This window comes from Sinocyclocheilus grahami, unplaced genomic scaffold (assembly GCF_001515645.1).
Source record: "Sinocyclocheilus grahami isolate Dianchi unplaced genomic scaffold, SAMN03320097.WGS_v1.1 scaffold313.1, whole genome shotgun sequence".
NCBI classification, from domain to species: Eukaryota; Metazoa; Chordata; class Actinopteri; order Cypriniformes; family Cyprinidae; genus Sinocyclocheilus; species Sinocyclocheilus grahami.
Window position 1 is genome coordinate 1684952 of NW_015505492.1, and position 18574 is coordinate 1703525.

Below are 18574 nucleotides of genomic sequence, written 5' to 3' on the forward strand. Positions count from 1 at the left end.
ACTCAACATGAAAGGTCACCTGTCACTCAAAGTAGCCTAAATGCACAATGTATCATTTATGAATTACCGCTGTCCGTCACATGGAAATGCATGTATCCAGACAAGTCCTTTCGGCGGCAGAAGACGCGGGCCCTCTACTCGCAAGACATCTGCTCCAGTTTATTAAAGCCCTTCAAAGGGCTGTGTTTCGCATTCTCTATTAAATCGGCATGCTAAACAGCCCTCTCAAGCCCATGTGCTCAGAGAAAGGGAAGCCTGCTGCTGCTGCTGGCTCGGTGTAGGCCAGCTTGAACTTCCCCGTACCAGAGCGAGCCCTTGAGATGAGAATCTTCACCCTTTCACATGTCATACGCAGGTTTTATCTCTGCAAGAGTCCCGTGTGAAGGATCAATACATGGCCTGCTTGGAACAGATTGCACTGACCTGACACCTGGCTATCACAGCAGCCATCTAAAACGAGTAATACACTGCTGCCTCACTTCCCTGGACGGAGTGGATGATTGTTCTGCACCAAAAAGAACATAGTGGAGTCTCGTCCGTTGGTTGGTGATCAAACATTTTAATTGTGACCCAAAAATTGACCCAAAATTTAAATTGTGTCATCATTTACTCATCCTTATTTCATTCCAAACCTGTATGACTTTCTTCTATGGAACAAAAGGAAGATATTTTGAAAAACATCAGTGTTTTTGTGCATACAATGGAAGTAATGGTAACCAAAAATCTTTGGTTTATCTTCAAAATATTTTCTTTTGTGTTTCGCAAAAGAAAGAAATGCATACAAATTGTTAAACATTTCATTTTTGGGTGAACTATCCATTTAAGACTGTCCAAGACAAAGAAAAACATTTCAAATCAATATTTTTCAAAAATGCTTAAATGTATTTCAAATGTCAAGAATTATTCATTCATAAATATAATTCCTTTTTAATGGAGATTCTCCTACATTATACAACATGAACAAACCTGGCCTTGTGATAAAAAGGTGAAATTATCTAATATTTTAAGAGATTTTGACACACAACCAAAAGGGTCTGCAATGTTCCTCTTGTATAATTTCCAGTTGTGTTATTTTGCTTGCTGGTGTGCCAATTATTAATAAAGCAATAAGCCCCAAGAAGCCATGGTTTACAGTGAATTTATAACAGCTAAGGGGCGTTGTTAGGCACGACGTGAAGCAGAGTGCCTACAACCCCCTTAGTTATAAATTCACTGTAAACCACGGCTTCACGGGGCTTATTGCTCTTATAAAACGGTTATTCCATATACGTATAATAAAATAAAATATTCCATATTCCAAATAAAGTGTAATGATATTAATAAAAGCATTATTCTTCCGCCAAACAATGTAGTTCCTCAGAAACGGTTGTGGTTCCAAAAAAGTGGTTGCCGAGCAACACACAAATGTAAACAAAGGTGTATTTTACACTTGGCTCAACCAATCAGAATCAAGGACCGGAACTATCAGTTTTATAAACAGTATTTTCACATCCGCTTCACAGACTGTTTTAAGAAAAAAAAAAGAAACAAAATAAAAATTAACAAGGTTATTTTTTGAAGAATATTTTTTCTCTTTTGAATGAGAGAAATCTTCTTGATGATGATACCTTTGACTTTGGGGGAAAAAACATTATTTAAGAGCTGTTTTGTAAATCACTTTATGAATTGCTTTTTTTAATGCTTTTGTTTTGAATTAACAGATCTGAAGAAAAAAAATTAATACCATGTTATTGAACCAAAATCCAGAAGGAGTTTTATTCAGTGTCTCAATTACATCAATTCAACAGTAGATAAAACTATTTTAATAAGAAGACGCTGCAGGATTGAGCATACCAAAGGGATTGGAAGATGTTTGATGTTTGCTGCTCATCTAACTACACTGCAGTCCTCACAGTCCACATCACATCTGGTTTCTTTTTGCCTGTCTTAGGAAACATGTTCTACAGAGCCTTATCTAATATTGCTGCTCAGTCTAATGGAAGGCAGCATGTGACATGAAAGCTCAGCAGCTGCCAGCTCTTTTCAAACACGGTATTCTTTTTCGATTTCTTCCTGGGCCTCATCAAACGTGTCTTTATCCGACTGCGACGCCAAAAGTAAAAGCCTGCGCTTGATTAAAGAATCATTTTATTATAATGAACACAGAGACAACCATAACAAACATCCAGAGACCATCAGCGCAAGTGGGCCAAAGTATCACATCGTGATGGACTTAATCTGTGCGTTTTTTTCATGTTAAGAGTCCCATTTAAAATAAACAGCTGATTGCAGCGATTAGCAAAATCTCACTGCGGAATTGCATGTCAGGAAAGGATGATGTTTATAAATTTAATAATAAATTGAATCACGACAGATTCTCAGCGGACAGTTACAGGTGAATACAAGTCAAGATACATTTAAAAAACCAGACGACTTAACCACTGTCCTCTAGGGAGAGCAAGGCTATTATATTCGTCTTCAATAGCTGTGGGAGCGAAAGGGGAGGTCAGTTTTCTGGTGGGCCGACACAGCCTTCAACTATAAAAATGACTGTGTAAAGAAATTAGACACTAGAAAAATGTTATCAGCAATTTAGCAATAATAGCCATAAATAAATAATCAGCACCGTCATTAGCCTGACATGTATCCGAGACGCAGTGCGTGACGCGACTACCGGATCGCTCGCAAACGGCCAGTCCATTAAAGAGAGCCATCCGTCCTCGTGCACTTCCCGCCGCCACTTCAGCAGTGTGTTATTCTGTGAGCCGAGGGGCGGCAGGCCCACAGCACTCATTTGTAGTACCACAAGACGGGTCGTAATTACACTCACCCAGCGCGAAGGCGATAGCAAGAGAGTCCCGAACATGACACATTAACCCTATGAGGAGGTTAACCGTGATGGACATCAGAGAGCTAAAGGGAACTGCTGGGTTTTACATAGAGTCGCAGGATCCCTCAGAAGCCCAAGAGATCAAAACTTTAAGCTGTTGAGTTCACGTCATTAGCCTGACATGTATCCGAGACGCAGTGCGTGACGCGACTACCGGATCGCTCGCAAACGGCCAGTCCATTAAAGAGAGCCATCCGTCCTCGTGCACTTCCCGCCGCCACTTCAGCAGTGTGTTATTCTGTGAGCCGAGGGGCGGCAGGCCCACAGCACTCATTTGTAGTACCACAAGACGGGTCGTAATTACACTCACCCAGCGCGAAGGCGATAGCAAGAGAGTCCCGAACATGACACATTAACCCTATGAGGAGGTTAACCGTGATGGACATCAGAGAGCTAAAGGGAACTGCTGGGTTTTACATAATTAGAGTCGCAGGATCCCTCAGAAGCCCAAGAGATCAAAACTTTAAGCTGTTGAGTTCACGCAACGTGCCGAGAACTTAGTGTTCAGAGAGCGAATTTATCTGGGATTTAGCACAGACCAAAAAAAATAGGTTCGAGTCCAAAGCCTTGAGGTGCCAGTGTAATAATTCATCACCTCGATCCAATAACAAAACATCTACTGTAGTGACAGAGAAGACTCTCCAGATAAGGTGTTATATGTGCACCAGCGTGTTTTTGTTTGTTTTGCCTTATTGTTAAAATGTCAGTTTGACAGACTTCAAGATGGGGAGAGGAACGTGCTAGTGCTAAGAAAGCTTAGGAGGGAAAACAAAGTAAACATCTTTCCATTACTTTTTCAGACACAGAGACTTTTTTCATGGTGAGACTCCACATGGGAGTGAGTGCATGAGGCAGATTATTTAGCACACAATTAAGAGCTGCTAAAATATGGCAACAGCTCGCCTCCTCTCGCTATCCTGGTATAATTAGATTTTCACCTGCTGTTGAGATACTGAAAAAAAACGCTTGATTCGTTGGACAAGACAAAGAGGCACCTGACGCGCCGGCTCCGGATCCATCTCGGTCCTCAGCATGCCGGGAGTTTGCAAGGTAAATTGAAAATGCTGTTGAAAGCTCGCCTGGATGAGTTGCACAGTCTGCTTAACACATTGGTATAGGGACAGATGCTACTTTGGAACAATATTGCCATCAACATTTTTGTAAAAAAAAAAAAAAACAAGCAGATGAATGTAAACAACTAATATGCAACCAACGTGGTTTTGACAAGTGTGGGATGTCTTTATACTATTAAAGGGATAGTTCACTCAATAACGACAATTCTGTCATCAATTACTCGACATCATGTTGTTCCAAACCCGTAATAAGTACAAAAAACATTGTATAAAAGTAATTCATATGTACTCCCTTTTTGTACTTTTTGATTCGATACAGTTGCATGGACTATCAATGGATGGACCGAAATGATGAGAGACTATTAAAAATATCTTCATGTGTTCTAAAGATGAACAACAGTGTAATGAGGGTGAGAAAATTAAGCCAGACTTTTCATTTTTGGGTGAACTATCCCTTTAAATCAACAGTTGCTGTGATTTCATCAAGTCGTTGTTTAACATTGTTTCAGTGAATTGCTCATAACTATTAGGGTTACAGCCAAAGAAGCTGAAGCAGCCAAGAGTAATAATCACAGAGCAGAAAAACTACTTATAATTTACGGCACGATGCCAAGAGGAGGTAATATGTTATTGTCTACTGCAAATTTACGCCGTCGAACGCCGGGATGCCAGAAGACGTGGAATCACGAGCCAAGAACACAGTCTGGCCCCGTCTTGCTTTAAGTGGATACATATTCTACACCAGTCTCAGTCTTTCCGTCGGGCTTATTAATCCTCCACACGCTCTTCGGGCTTGTCAAATCCCTTTCGAACGCCACAGGAAACAAATGTGTAAACACATCCAAAGTAGTGTGAAGGCTGTCAAACTCGATGCCTGCCCTCACGTATAGACATAGGCTAAAAGTGAAATATAAGCCGTATTCGAAGGCGTTTTTCCGATTGCGACGTGCCACGCAGCGTAACCGGCTCTAGCGCCCTCAGAAACATAAGAGCACACGCAAAAGTGGGTTATTAATGATTAATGGCTGTTTAAATAATCATCTGACGGCAACTCTGGAGAGAGTCCCTGATGAAAACATCAACAGCAGTGCCTCTTGTCAATGCCTAACGATGAGACTAAATGTGGGCAGGGTGTTTGATAGCAACATCAGTCATTCATAAAGGGAAAAGCAGGCCAGAGATGCAGCATGGGCAACGGTCAGCGGTGGACATAACCTTCTATTCTACCGCGTCGCAAAGGAACAAGAATCGCCAACTGCTTTGAGCTCATTCCTCATGCCATTGTGTAAAATAACCCTAAAGGTCATTAATAAACCTGGGTCAAGCGCCTTAAATGGGAGCAGCGGGGTTTGTGAAGTGAGCTGAGGTCCGCTGTTAGTTAGTGTGTGTTGATGGACCTCAGGCCTCAGCCAACCTGACATCTATTATGTAAACATTAGCACCGCCCAACGTGAGGGCCGGCTACTCACATGATGTGCGCTATAAACCAAAATCACATAGCGGGCAGGACATTTCCAAACATTGAGCCGAGGTCACATCAGGCGAACGCCATTTTCTAAACAAAGAAGAAAATGAGAAGCTCGGTGGAGCATAATAACCTGTGTTTGACGCCAGAACAACTCATAATCTCGCTGCATTTTAAAGAGCATAAACAGATTACATGTTTATTTGATTATAGCTTGTCGCTCCTCCATTGATATTTTCTATTTAAGGAGTTTGTATATATACACACACACTTCAGTAAACATGACAAGAGATAATGCTTTTACACAGATCGGATCCACAGTTCAGAGCTGCAGACGTTGTGTGTACATAGAGTCAATTGAGAAAATTGCCTTGCTTAAAAATAACTGTGAGGAATGAAAGAGCCAACTTGATGCCCCACACATTCGTGGTGGGTGGCACAACTCTACCGGCTTCTCTTCTCTCTCAACTACAAAGGTTTCATCAGGACACTCAGGCAATTATCCTTTCAAAGACAAGACAGATTGGCTCATAGAGCATGTAATTATGCAACAAGTCCTCTCCTGTCCGCCCAACTAGGGTGTTTTGGAACGCAATGAAACGCCTGTAATATTATCATAACATGCAATGCTACTTTTCAATTAGAAATAATTTGGAACCAAACGCTTGTCTAACACTTTTAATCGGTATTTCATAAAATTATCTTTTTCATAAATCTACCTGAACAAAGTCATTACCAGGCCCAGACAGAATCGGAGGAATTTTTGGTGTTGATTTTAGATGGAAGTCTGCAGAATGGATGTGAATATGGTAATGCGTGTTTAACTAAGAGTATTAGACGCTTATTGGCATCTGAAGGCATAATTAATAAGCCAAAATGTTTAATAAACTAACACGCGAGGGGTGGAAGATGTGAAGAACTCCGTGAATGATTGGCAGGGTAGTCATCACAGGGGATAGCTGTGAATGTTATGATTTCATTATGGAGGTCCACTAAAGGCAACTACACTTTAGCCTGGGGCTTTCAAACGGGGGCGCAGGGACCCCCCAAAGGCTCTGAGGAAAATTAAAAATAAAAAAATGTGTTTATAAGACTATCAGAGTAAAATGGTATGATATAAATGTAAATTAAAATTATTTAATAAATAAGTAAAATTTATTAAATATAATTTTAATGCAACAACATTTGTTAATTTCAACAAAATTGGATGTTATTACTACTTCATTCTGCTTTCTGAAGACTGATAATAAATGCAGAAATCATAACATTAAGAAAAAATTTTTTTTAAATACTTTATACATATTTAAAATAGATATAGATTTTAACAACTACACTTTCGTTCAGAGATTTGTGGTCAGTAAAATGTCTCTTAACATAGGCTGCATTTATTTGATCAAAAATACAGTAAAAAGAGTGAAATTATTACAATTTAAAAGAACATACATAATTTTTCCTGTGATGAAAAGCTGAATTTATTAGAAATAAAATATTTACTTGAAATGGAAATCTTTCCTAACATTTTACTTTATTTTACAATTTAATGAATCCTTGCTGAATAAATGTATGATTTTTTTTAAAGATAGTTTAATTTACTAGTGTTATAAATATATATAAGATTAAATTAATCAATTAAAAATAATATTAATGGGAACATTTTTTAATTTGCTTTATAACATTCAGCATTTCGTTCCAATTCTGTAGAAATCTGCAAGGCGCAGATTCTGCCTGATAATCACATACAGGATGATATTTTTTAGCTCCTCATATTAAAAAGACCTTTGCTAAAAGACTAACAAAAGAATCCGGCTGCATCCGTTTATTAAATTATCCAATTGGATGATGTCACAGACAGTGCTTCCTCTTTAAAAATATGATCATTTTAACTTACATTATGTAAATGTCACCCTCTATCCCCTACAAGAAAATGAGAGTGTAATAACATATCCAACAGCACAGAGGATATTGGTGCTTTTTGAAAAGAGATGCTACATACTAATGTATTTGGCTCCTCGGAGCAGCTGCGGGGCGGGCGGCTCCTAATTACTCCTCTAAAAAATTCTCCTGAAAGTCAACAGAACATAATCGATGGAGAGGATTATATTAGCGAGGCCTTGGACCTTAGCCAATAAGAAAGGCATGCTGCTCCCTGTCTCATCAGCCGCCAATGATTGAGCTAGCTAATGGAAAGACACACAGCTAAAGTGACACATTTGTGCAATGGGGGGAAAAAAAGGATCAGTCATTGATCTGCCAAGGCCATGGTAATTAGAGTGGTGGCCAAGGCGAGAGACTGTTTGCCCTTAGAAACAGCAGACAAGCAGCTCTGGTATACATCCCCCTTGAGACCAGACACTGAAAGGAGAGAGAGAGAGAGAGAGAGAGAGAGAGAGAGAGAGAGAGAGAGAGAGAGGGAGAGAGAGCGAGAGAGAGTGTGAACACTTGTGTCAGATAGCAAATCAGCCCTCGTCACCTTCCAGCGCAGCATCACAAGAGGAAGCTGAAGAAAAGGTGGAGCTGAGGAGGTCACTGGAAATCAAATGTTTAATACAGTGTATCTGTGATATCAATTATCCATCACACAAGGTTAAGCTACCAGGGTCAAAATTGTGCAGCTTGTGTACACGTGTGAAGTTAAATGCAAACATTAGCTAACATAATTACATAACTGCATTTTATATTTATAAAGTAGATGTGTAAGGAAACATGGATAGTCAAGACAGTCATTATAACAAAAAAATGAAAGGATTAAGTCTTAAATCATTCTAAAAGGGTTTATTTTACATTATACAACCGTTCTTTCTGGTCCTCGAATCTGATTGGTTGAGAGGAGTGTGATATTCTAGTAACAACAGAACTCCAACCATTTCACCATTTGTATCACTCCGCTTGAAGCGTTTCTCACAGCGAGTGTCATGGCTGATTCCCAAATCCATTATCATTTTATAAATAATACTGTTATTTTGTCACGGAATGTAGTTTTACGGTAAGAATGTACTTGTTTAGACTTCAAATATGCTGTTTGTTGCTAAAGATAACGTCTACTTAAAATAAACAGTTTATTGCTCATTATGAAAAAACATCTGGCCACAGAAAGCTGTGACTGACCAATCAGAATCAAGTATTCCAGAGGGCCATGTAATAAGAATGATTATTGCTCACATAATCAAGAGCCATTTGAATTTGAATTTTCTACATTAAGGAGTCTATGATACGCCAAACTAACTTCATATAAGGCTAGTTTACTGGGCAGTGTGCACTTACCGAATCAGGACATATCTATATACGAATATAGATAAAAAATCTAGAATTTTCCTTTCATCTGGCTTATAATGATTGAAGTCCTCTGTTGGAATATCTAAAGGCAACCAAGGCCAGTGTTTATTCCCTACAATCAGAGAGCATTAGAACGGAAAACATTTTACACAGGAGAAAAACAAACATCTTGGTGGATATCCAGGCTTTAAAGACCTAGATTCTTTAGAGTCTATACACTTACCCTTACTGAACACTAACAATTATTCTTCTAGTTTAACTGTGGCATTTGTAATTATGAAAAACTAAACCAAGTAATACACTGATGGTCACCCCATGCAAATACGGTTTCTACAAAACAAAATTTGTTATGAATAATAAGGGTAGCCAAAACATTTGGAAACTAGAACTAGAACTCCCAAAGTTATAATAAAAATTAAAAACATTTCCTCATTACCACAACATATTTGGTATGAATCTACAATACTATATCACAGTTACATCAAACGGCAGCATTGTTTTCTTTTTTTTTTCGAATCTGTTGAGATGTCTGACTTCCTCCACAGCTCTTTATCACATTCAAAAGGGCCGCACAGGTTTTGCGGCCAAATATACAGTGACCCGTGCCGAAACATTTTCCATGTTGTTGAGAAGCTCATTTAGCATACAAAAGAACAGAATGAGAAATTAAGGGAAAAAAAAACACATTAAATGATTAAATTTGCTTATTTTGCTTGAGTGGACACAAAAATTTATAAATGCATGAAAAACCCTGTGCTCAAGGGCCTCTTATATGAAATAGGAAACAGCTTGTAGTTGTAGCATATAGGAGTGTGATATGATGGAAGCTGGTATAAGAAGCCCTTCTGCATGACTTTAAGGCTTGATGCCACAACGCCACATGGACTGATAAATATGCTGTCTGTTTTAGGCTCTGCTTGTTTGGTTGGGGGGAGTTTAGGCTGGAAGAAGCACATCCGTACTGAACATTACACACACACACACACAGAGAGAGAGAGAGAGAGAAAGAAAAGAGACCTATGGAGTCATTCTGTCTGTAATTGCATGGCTAAATGCTCCCCTCGCTTCCTGCCCTCCCCCTCAGCGGCATCACCCTGCCCGCACCAAGAAACTGCAATTGGCATAAGCCACTTAAGGCAATCTGTGCTGAGCGAACTACAAAACCCTGAGAGGGCTTAAATTTACTGAAGCCTTGAGAGACACGAAGGAGGGAGAGGAAAAACGGTGGTGCCCCTTATTTAGCAACTGACAATCCAATTCTACAGCTGTGAAATTTAACTTCCATCCATTGCATTTTAATCCCTTGGAAGAATATCACAAAACGTAATGAAACAATTTATTGATTTCTTCATTTGAATCAGTGAATGGGTGTTCAAATGACTGTGCTGGGAATAATGCCTTATGCATTTCTCTCTTGCTTCAAATCTACTAGAATTGTTATCCGTTATTAATTAAATAATAATAATAATGAACACCAATAATTCAAGCAATTATCTTTTTAAACACCCCCCCGCCAAATTGTACTACAAAAATATTACACAATATTCAACAGTAACAGCAGCCTAAGACAACACCCATAATAATAATAATAATAATAATAAATGTACTGTTATTGTATAAATATATAAATATTAAATAAATATAAAAAACACTAAATCACAATATGATCTAACATAACAGGAATAGTATAACATTAATAATATTTCATATAAAAATAAAATATACATTAATTTTATTTTGCGAGTATACTACTACTATTACTAATAATAACACGATAAAATAATAATAAAATTTTTTATTGTTACATTATTAGTAGTAGTAGTGGGATATACACACAAAATAAAATTCTTATTTTATTTGATATATTATATATATTCTATTATTTATATTAAATATTACTGTTAATACATAATTATAATTTTCTATATATTTATTTAATATTTATGTATTTATAATATAGTACACTATATCATTTATTATTATTATCATTATTAAGCTATTTGTCTATGAACATCAGTCCTAATAAAGGACGGTCATTTTAGAGGCAGAGCACATAATTTGATGAAGGATTATATGAGGACAAACCCAATACAACCAAAGAAGTGCATTAATAAAGTAAACATTGTCAATTTGGTTTCATGTTGACTTTAATGTCTTGCAATCAGGATGTGATCTGATAGCTGCTTTTAACTAATTTCTGACCACTTTAATGTATGATTACAGAAAACATAATAGAGTGGCTGCTGACAGCCACACAGAGACATTGTCTCCATAATCATAATCAATAAAAGCGAGGCAAATAGAGAGCACCCCTAAGGACTGGTTACCGGACACAGGATTGATTATCGCTGAGGAAGTCAGGTGTACGCTGACAGGAAGCATGTCTTAATGAAGGAAAAACTCTCTGCCACTGTGTGCATTATTTAGTCCTGTAATAAAGCACTCAATGAAACTTCAAAGCAACCAATTCATTTTTAGCTTCGCTGGGAGACCGAAGAGGAGAGAGTGATCACGGGGCTCACTGAGAGAGACAGATGGATGGAAGGAGGGAGGGAGGTTAGGACAGAGAGAAATAAGGACGAACAGCAGAGGAAAGTGAGATGGAAACTAAGGAAAATTGGGGGTAAAAGAGGACAGGCATCAAAATCGGGTACACGCTGAGATGTAAATGAAAGATGAATAGAGCGAAAGAGCAAGAAAATGTGTAAAAATAAAAAAGATGGAAACACTGAAACTTACAGGGATAGTTCACTCAAAAATGAATATTCTGCCATCATTTATTCACTCTCAAGCCATTATAAACCTGTATGACTTTTCTTTTGTGGAACACAAAAAGTGATTTTTTTAACGAATATCACAGCCGTTCTTTTCCATATAATGACAGTGAATGAGAACGGGGGGCTGTCAAGCTTCAAAATATCTAGAAGCCTATATAATTTGAGCATTATATTTTAACAGACCAACATTTAAAGATAACACTTACTGAAAACCTTGACATCTGCAGTACATACAATATATATTAGAAATTAATACTCTTATTGAGCAAGTAAGCATTATTTTTATCAAAAGTGGCAGGATGTTTACATTGTTACAAAATATTTCTATTATATACAGTGGGGCAAAAAAGTATTTAGTCAGCCACCAATTGTGCGTATGTATGTATCTATGTGCACATATATGTGTGTGTGTATATTTATATATAAAATGTACACACAGTATATGTACACATTTATTACATATTAATAATACTTGTACTTTTACAAATTTCTTTTGTGTTCCACTTGAAAGAAAGAATGTGTTAAGGGTGACAGAACAACTTGGAAGAACATACAGATGATATTTTTCATCCTTGGACTTATCCCTTTAATATCAAGATTCCAAGAGTCTATGTTTTGTAACCATGACAGCCTCCCATCCGGATAACAATAATCCTGAGGATATTAGAAATGTCTTTATAATAAAGAGGACACTGAGTGCCACAGCTCTGACAGAGCCACCTGACTCTGTGCGTTAAACAGCAGTCCTCAGCCAGCCGTCTGCAGGAGTGAGAATAAAAAAAAAAAATCCTGGCTGGAAAAAGAAAAAAGAAAAAAGTCTCGTCCTCTTCTTGGCCCAGTAATGACTTTCAATGGGAATATGAACACTTAAAAGAGGAATATTTCCTCTTGATTTTAACGTGCAGTCATACTGAAGCAGGCGGTGAGTTTTCTGGAGTGATAAGGGCTTAGCCAATGTAATCCTCACAGGCACTTGGCCTCATCTCTCCTGCGAGGAAAAGGGAAACTTTCTGCCTTTTTCAAAAGGCAACAGTGGTCCAACGAGAGGCTTCAACTGTATGGTTTTCTTCCTGCAGCTCGACACAGTAAGACTTACAATAAAATCCACCCTCACAATGCCCAAACACACTCGGAAAAAAGAACACATCTTACAGTAAACAAAAAATTGCAAACATATTGCATTGAATCTATGACATATTAATATGAAATGGCACAATGTTACAATCTCCTTTACAGCTTTACAGGGACAATGAGGGCAGTGTTACACCAGCGCACAAGAAACTTGACAGCGTGTTGGATAAGGATCGATCAATCACCACCAATTCATCACGTCTACTTGAGAAACTGAGGAACGGAGCGGCCTACAAGTCCTCCGAGTTGACAGACAACTCCTCGACAATCCTTTATGTGGGGCAGCGGCTTCGCTCGGCTGACCTTTGGCATTAAATATTGAAACAAGTGCAGTGAACAAGGGAGGATATGGCTTACAGCTACACCCTTCAAAGTGACGCCACTACATGTGAAAGAGCCGAGAGGAGAGCGAATCGTCTGTCAACAGTCACATCAGAAGGGCCTGTTACATGTCGAGCGTCACTCCTCTACAAGCGTGTGTCACTCTGCCCTCACGGCACAAACATCTCAATTCCATTGTGCCACTAACAGGGAAATACATTGCATAATGCCATCGTGCTACCCAAATGATGTGCAAATCATATTTGTTCAAGGCTACCTGTCTATGGCAATGAGATCACATGGATCTGCTCTTCAACGCAGACAGAGAAAAAGGGGAAGAGGAAAAGACAGAGATGAGAACAGGGGAGAAATAAGTGAAATGTCACAAACATGTCATGCGCTGTATGCTTTTAGAAGTGATCATTTGTATTTTTTTTTTTTTTACATTCAGTGTCTGGTGATCTTCGCCCTTCACTTCTGAATTTTGCCATTTGAAAATTTCACAATAAAAGATAAGGAGTATCAGAGGATCCTGAAAAAAATAAATGTATGGATTCAAAAAATATATATATAATAATTATACACATATATATATATATATATATATATTGTGCAGTGGAGGCCAAAATTATTAAAAACATTTTTTTTTATTATATAATTTTGACACCTTCCATATTTTCAAATAGTTGTATCTCCAAATATACAACTATCCTAACAATATCCAAATATTGTCCTATCCTAACAAACCATACATCAATGGAAAGCTTATTTATTCAGATTTCAGATGACGTATAAATCTCAATTTCGAAAAATTGATCCTTATGACTGGTTTTGTGGTCCAGGGTCATATATCGCAGTTTCCATAAAAATATTGGCAGCAAATCAGCATATTAGAATGATTTCTGAATGATCATGTGACACTGAAGACTGGAGTAATGGCTGCAGGAAAGTTAGCTTTTCCATCATAGGAATACATAACATTTGACATTATATTAAAATAGAAAACAAACTTTGGAGGAGTAAATTATCCATTTGATCTGAAATGGCTTAAAGCTGTAGATTGGTCCATTTAAGCAGATTATCATTTTGACCAAACAGCCTCTGCAGCCAATATAGATTCAAAATATTTAAATCAATAAGTATAACACAAAATAAAAAATAAATTAAAAGCAAAGTCAAAGCAAGATTTCACAGTTTTTCACTAAAAGAACATGTTGAAGCATGATAGCATGACTCATTTTCATTTATGTAATATTTTTTCAGAAACGCATGAAAAATGGCATAAATAAATCTGATTTAAACGTTTTAAGTCAATTCATTAAACCAGACAGTTTAAACGGATTCATAGAAATCAAGCGAACTGCCTCTAACACTGTTTTTGCCTCTGAAATTTAAACCAGAGATGCTATTTACATGTCTCAACACTCTCTTAATACAAAACTAGTATAATGACACGCTGTTTAGACAATTTAATGGCCAAATAAAAAGCTCATTAAAATCACTGCGGTATTCACAATGTTGCTTAAATTTTAAATTGCCAACTAAATCAATGCAAATATATTGTGGTTATTCAAAAAATCTAATCAAATAGTAGATACAGCACAAACAAATAACACTAAAAAGTCAAATAAATAACAGCTGATCAAGTCATGTCATCAACATTAAATACACCAATGTGCAGAAAACTAATTTCCTTAATGAGAAAATCTCCATGCATAATCTCCTTTAATTCCATGTTGCACACTGCATGAAACACTTCACAAGAGCATTATTTCACACCAAACAAAGGTGATTTGTGAAACACACACCACACACAGTTTCCCTCATGAATAGAGTCTCTCCTTAAAGTCCCTCAACAGCTTGAATTGTAGTTCGTTTGTATACACTGATCCTCATGGTAATGTCCCCGCAGATTAAAGATCTGAAAACATGTCTCCCTTGGGTCTAGTTCATATTACTCTCCGGTAGCTACATTTTCTTGTCAAAATTGTGTCAGTGCTTCTGGTGGACACACAAACAAATGATACCACCTGTGCTGCTTATAGGAAACCGATCTCAGAGCAAAATCCTTTTTAAAAGGTCCCCGGCAGACAGGGAGAGCTAGTGAAAACAGGGCTTCTCTCTCTCCGTCACATTATCTCCCTCTCTCAACACTGAAGGGTTCATCAAAGACGTGTCATACTGATTTCAGAGCCACTGATCAGCGTGCGATTCCTTCCTCTAATCTAATTGTGCCACAAAATGGAAATCATCAGAGCCAATTTCACAGCCCCGACTCGTAGTACAAGCACATACATCCGCTTCCCCCTTCATTCATCTGCACAAGTACATCTGCCTGGTTTAGACTCCTCCACTCAAAGGGTTACTAATTGGAGCCTGAATCCCATGATGGCTATGCTTTTTACCAGGAAAAAGAGGGGGAGGGCAGGAGAGGGCCAAATTGGTGGGGATGAGACGCACATGAAAAACCCTTCCTGCTTTTCTTAAATGAAGGCCCCAGCTCGCCCTCGTAGGAGTAGTACACATCTGTCCAGCGTGAGACATGAGTGGAGATCATCGTCACTGGTTGTGAGAGTGGATCCTAACTCATTTGAAAAACAGCAGGCATTTACACTCATAGCAAAGCAACAGGTGAATCATTCCCACAATATATGGTGACAATCACATCCATGACTTTTCAGTCACAAGAAAAATGTCAAATAGTCAAGAAATGCCATATAAAATAGCATTATTCACCAGCCAACAAAAAATTAAATATGAAAGTTTAAATAATAATCTATATATAGTCTCTATAGTCTATATTGCTGCATTTTTATTTAAAGTGTCAGATAAATTGTCTTTATGGTTTATTTAACTTAATTTGATTTAATTTAATTTACCATTTTGATTTTAAAAGGTAAAAAAGTAAAAAATAAAAATGTATTAAACATTTTAGAAAGAAAACACTTTTCACTTTATTTCTTGACATTGATATTATTAAATAAATAAATGCAGAAAAGTACTTCCAAGGTCAAAGTTCATAGTGATTTTCTCACCATGCTGAAAAATAATTATGTTTTTAAATAAATAAATTAATAATACACCTATAAAATAATAATAATAATAAAGTATTATAATTCCTATTTTTTAATATTAACGTTTTAAATGATCAATTTATATCTGATGAATATATGTTGTTTAGAGATGTAACATAAAACTGATATAAAATATATAGTAATACATTATTTTTTTTTATGTTTTTCATGAGAATTTTGTAATATTGCACTCAAATCAAACTATCCACTTTTAAGGATGAAAACAAAATTGAATTCAAAGCAACATGTTTTGCAAGATGGAAAAAAACAAAATGCTTTGAGAACGACCCCGGCGTTTAGAAATCATATTGCCCGAGTGTACACTAATGTCTGGCCTTCGAATGATCTACAGTAAAACGCATCAAACCTACGGTGGCGTGAGTGAAACTTCTTGTAACTCGAACAAGCATCGTTTTCAGAAGGCAAACATGGTAAGCTGTTAGTTGACCACATCCTGGCTGACAGTGTGCAAAGTCGTGTAGGTTTAGCTGCGAGCAGGACAGCACAGGGCTGGGCGGTGTTTATTACTGTGCTAACATGGTTTGTGGTTTCCAAACATGCGAAATAATGTGTTAGAAAGAAGCCTGCAGTTGCCACGGTATTATTAGGCCTCTGCAATGCAGAGCATGTGCACGTTACATTAAGGTTAGCGTGAGATCAAGAGGGGTTTAATAAGCTGTAGCATCTGTGATTTGCCATGAAATTGAATACATTTATAAAAGGTAATGCTGAAGTAGATATTGCTGCTGATTAATTGGAACGCTGTGATATGTGAATACAAATGGAATCAAAAGTAATTTCCTGCGTTATTTATCAGTCAATAATGTCAGGCGCGCAGTCGGCTCATTAACAGAGTATGACATGATGGGGAGGAAAAAAAACTCCCTCGTTCCACTCCGCCATGAATCCAAACAAACAGGCCATTTATTACGGGGGCAGAAATTGATTGTTTTCGAGAGAAGCTCACTGCATCAATCCAGCAGTGATATTTTCCGAGGGAGAGAAAGGAGCTGTCTCCCGCCGCTATTCCCCAGCGCTCTGTGTCTAAGCTGCTTAATCATGATAACCCACAGTAAATGTTTTTGCTTTTCCAGACACATTATCTACTTTACAGATGAGAAATCTGGTTTCATGGATTAAGAGCGATGCCATAACAGGAAATACTTGTGGGGTTAACCTTGCCTGATGGCTTCAAAGCCAGCCTGTTAATTCAAACTACTTCCTGAGCCCAAAAGATAAGACCCACACAGAAGAGAAGACAGGGCTGCTGTGTGTGTGTGTGTGTGTGTGTGTAAGTGTAGGAAAAATAAGCTAAAGTGATTACGCGTGAAAAACTATTACTTTGACTTATTTGGGTGGCTTTCAAAAATACAAGTGCAAATCTAAAAATAAATAAATAAATAAAATAACTTGCATATATAGTATGCAAAGAGAAAAGTAAATGTATCTCTTACCATCTAGCATTGAAAGAGGTAAATAATTAAGAGACCATTCAAATAAGTCACCGGTTTGTAAGAGATCATATCTACACTTCATGATCTACTGTGTGGCAAAAGATATTTATATTATACAGTACTGTTCAAAAGGTTCAATCAGTAAAATTTATTTGTTTTTGAAAGATATTAAGAGTTTTATTCAGCGAGGATGCAATAAATTGACCAAAAGTGGCATTCAAAAGAACAACATTTATTTGAAATGCAAGTCATTTGCAACATTATAAATGTCTTTACTATTTTATCAAACAATCCTGAAGAAAAATGTCACAGTATCCACAAAAAAATTAACCGGTTGCTTCAACGGTTTCAACTGATATTAACAAGAAATGCTTCTTGAACTGCAAATCCGCATATTAGAATGATTTCTAAAGGGTCATGTGACACCGAAGACTGGAGTAATGATGCTGAAAATTTAGCTTTGCCATCACAAGAATAAATTACATGTAAAATATCTGAAAATACACAAGTTACTTTAAATTGTAATATTTCACAATATTACTGTTTTTATTACTGTTATTGTATTTTTATCAAATAAATGCAGCCTTGGTGAGCATAAAACACTTTTAAAACATTAGAAAATATATCATTCCCACCCCAAAATTTTAAACAGTAGTGTTTATTATGTGCACTACACTTCATTTAAAAGCTTGCCTTTTGTGACATTTCAGAAATCCATTGCATCATAATTCCTTGTAAAATGACTCGTTAAAGCGCTGCTAATTAACTCAAGCTGATCTGAGAATTCTACGCCATTTCAAACTCTTTTATTGACAACACATTTGTGTTTTTCGCCTTGCATCAGATCCATTTCAAACGTACAGTGTTATTAAAAAAATCAAAAAAAGGGAAGGAAAAAGAAGAAAAGACTTCTTTCTGAGAAAGATCCCAGGGCAGAAATGCCCCCGCATCACATCCTGATGTGCGTATACCCACCAGCTGCGCTGCTTCAAACTCATATTGAAGCGTATCGCGGAGCCCGCAGCCTTGATCCAGCTCTGTTCTCATTAATGGAGCTGTTTGAATATTCATGCAGTGGAGCGCTGGAAACTACAGAGCCAGCCACAGCACCCAAAACTGCAGGGAATTCAGCACTTA

At 37.3% G+C, this 18574-nt stretch overlaps 1 protein-coding gene across 2 annotated transcripts in view; it reads right to left on the reverse strand.

Annotated features, from left to right (window-relative positions):
• adka (adenosine kinase a) overlaps positions 1-18574 on the reverse strand; it is a 170341-nt gene that overhangs the window by 46125 nt on the left and 105642 nt on the right. The gene's annotated exons all lie outside the window — the stretch shown is intronic.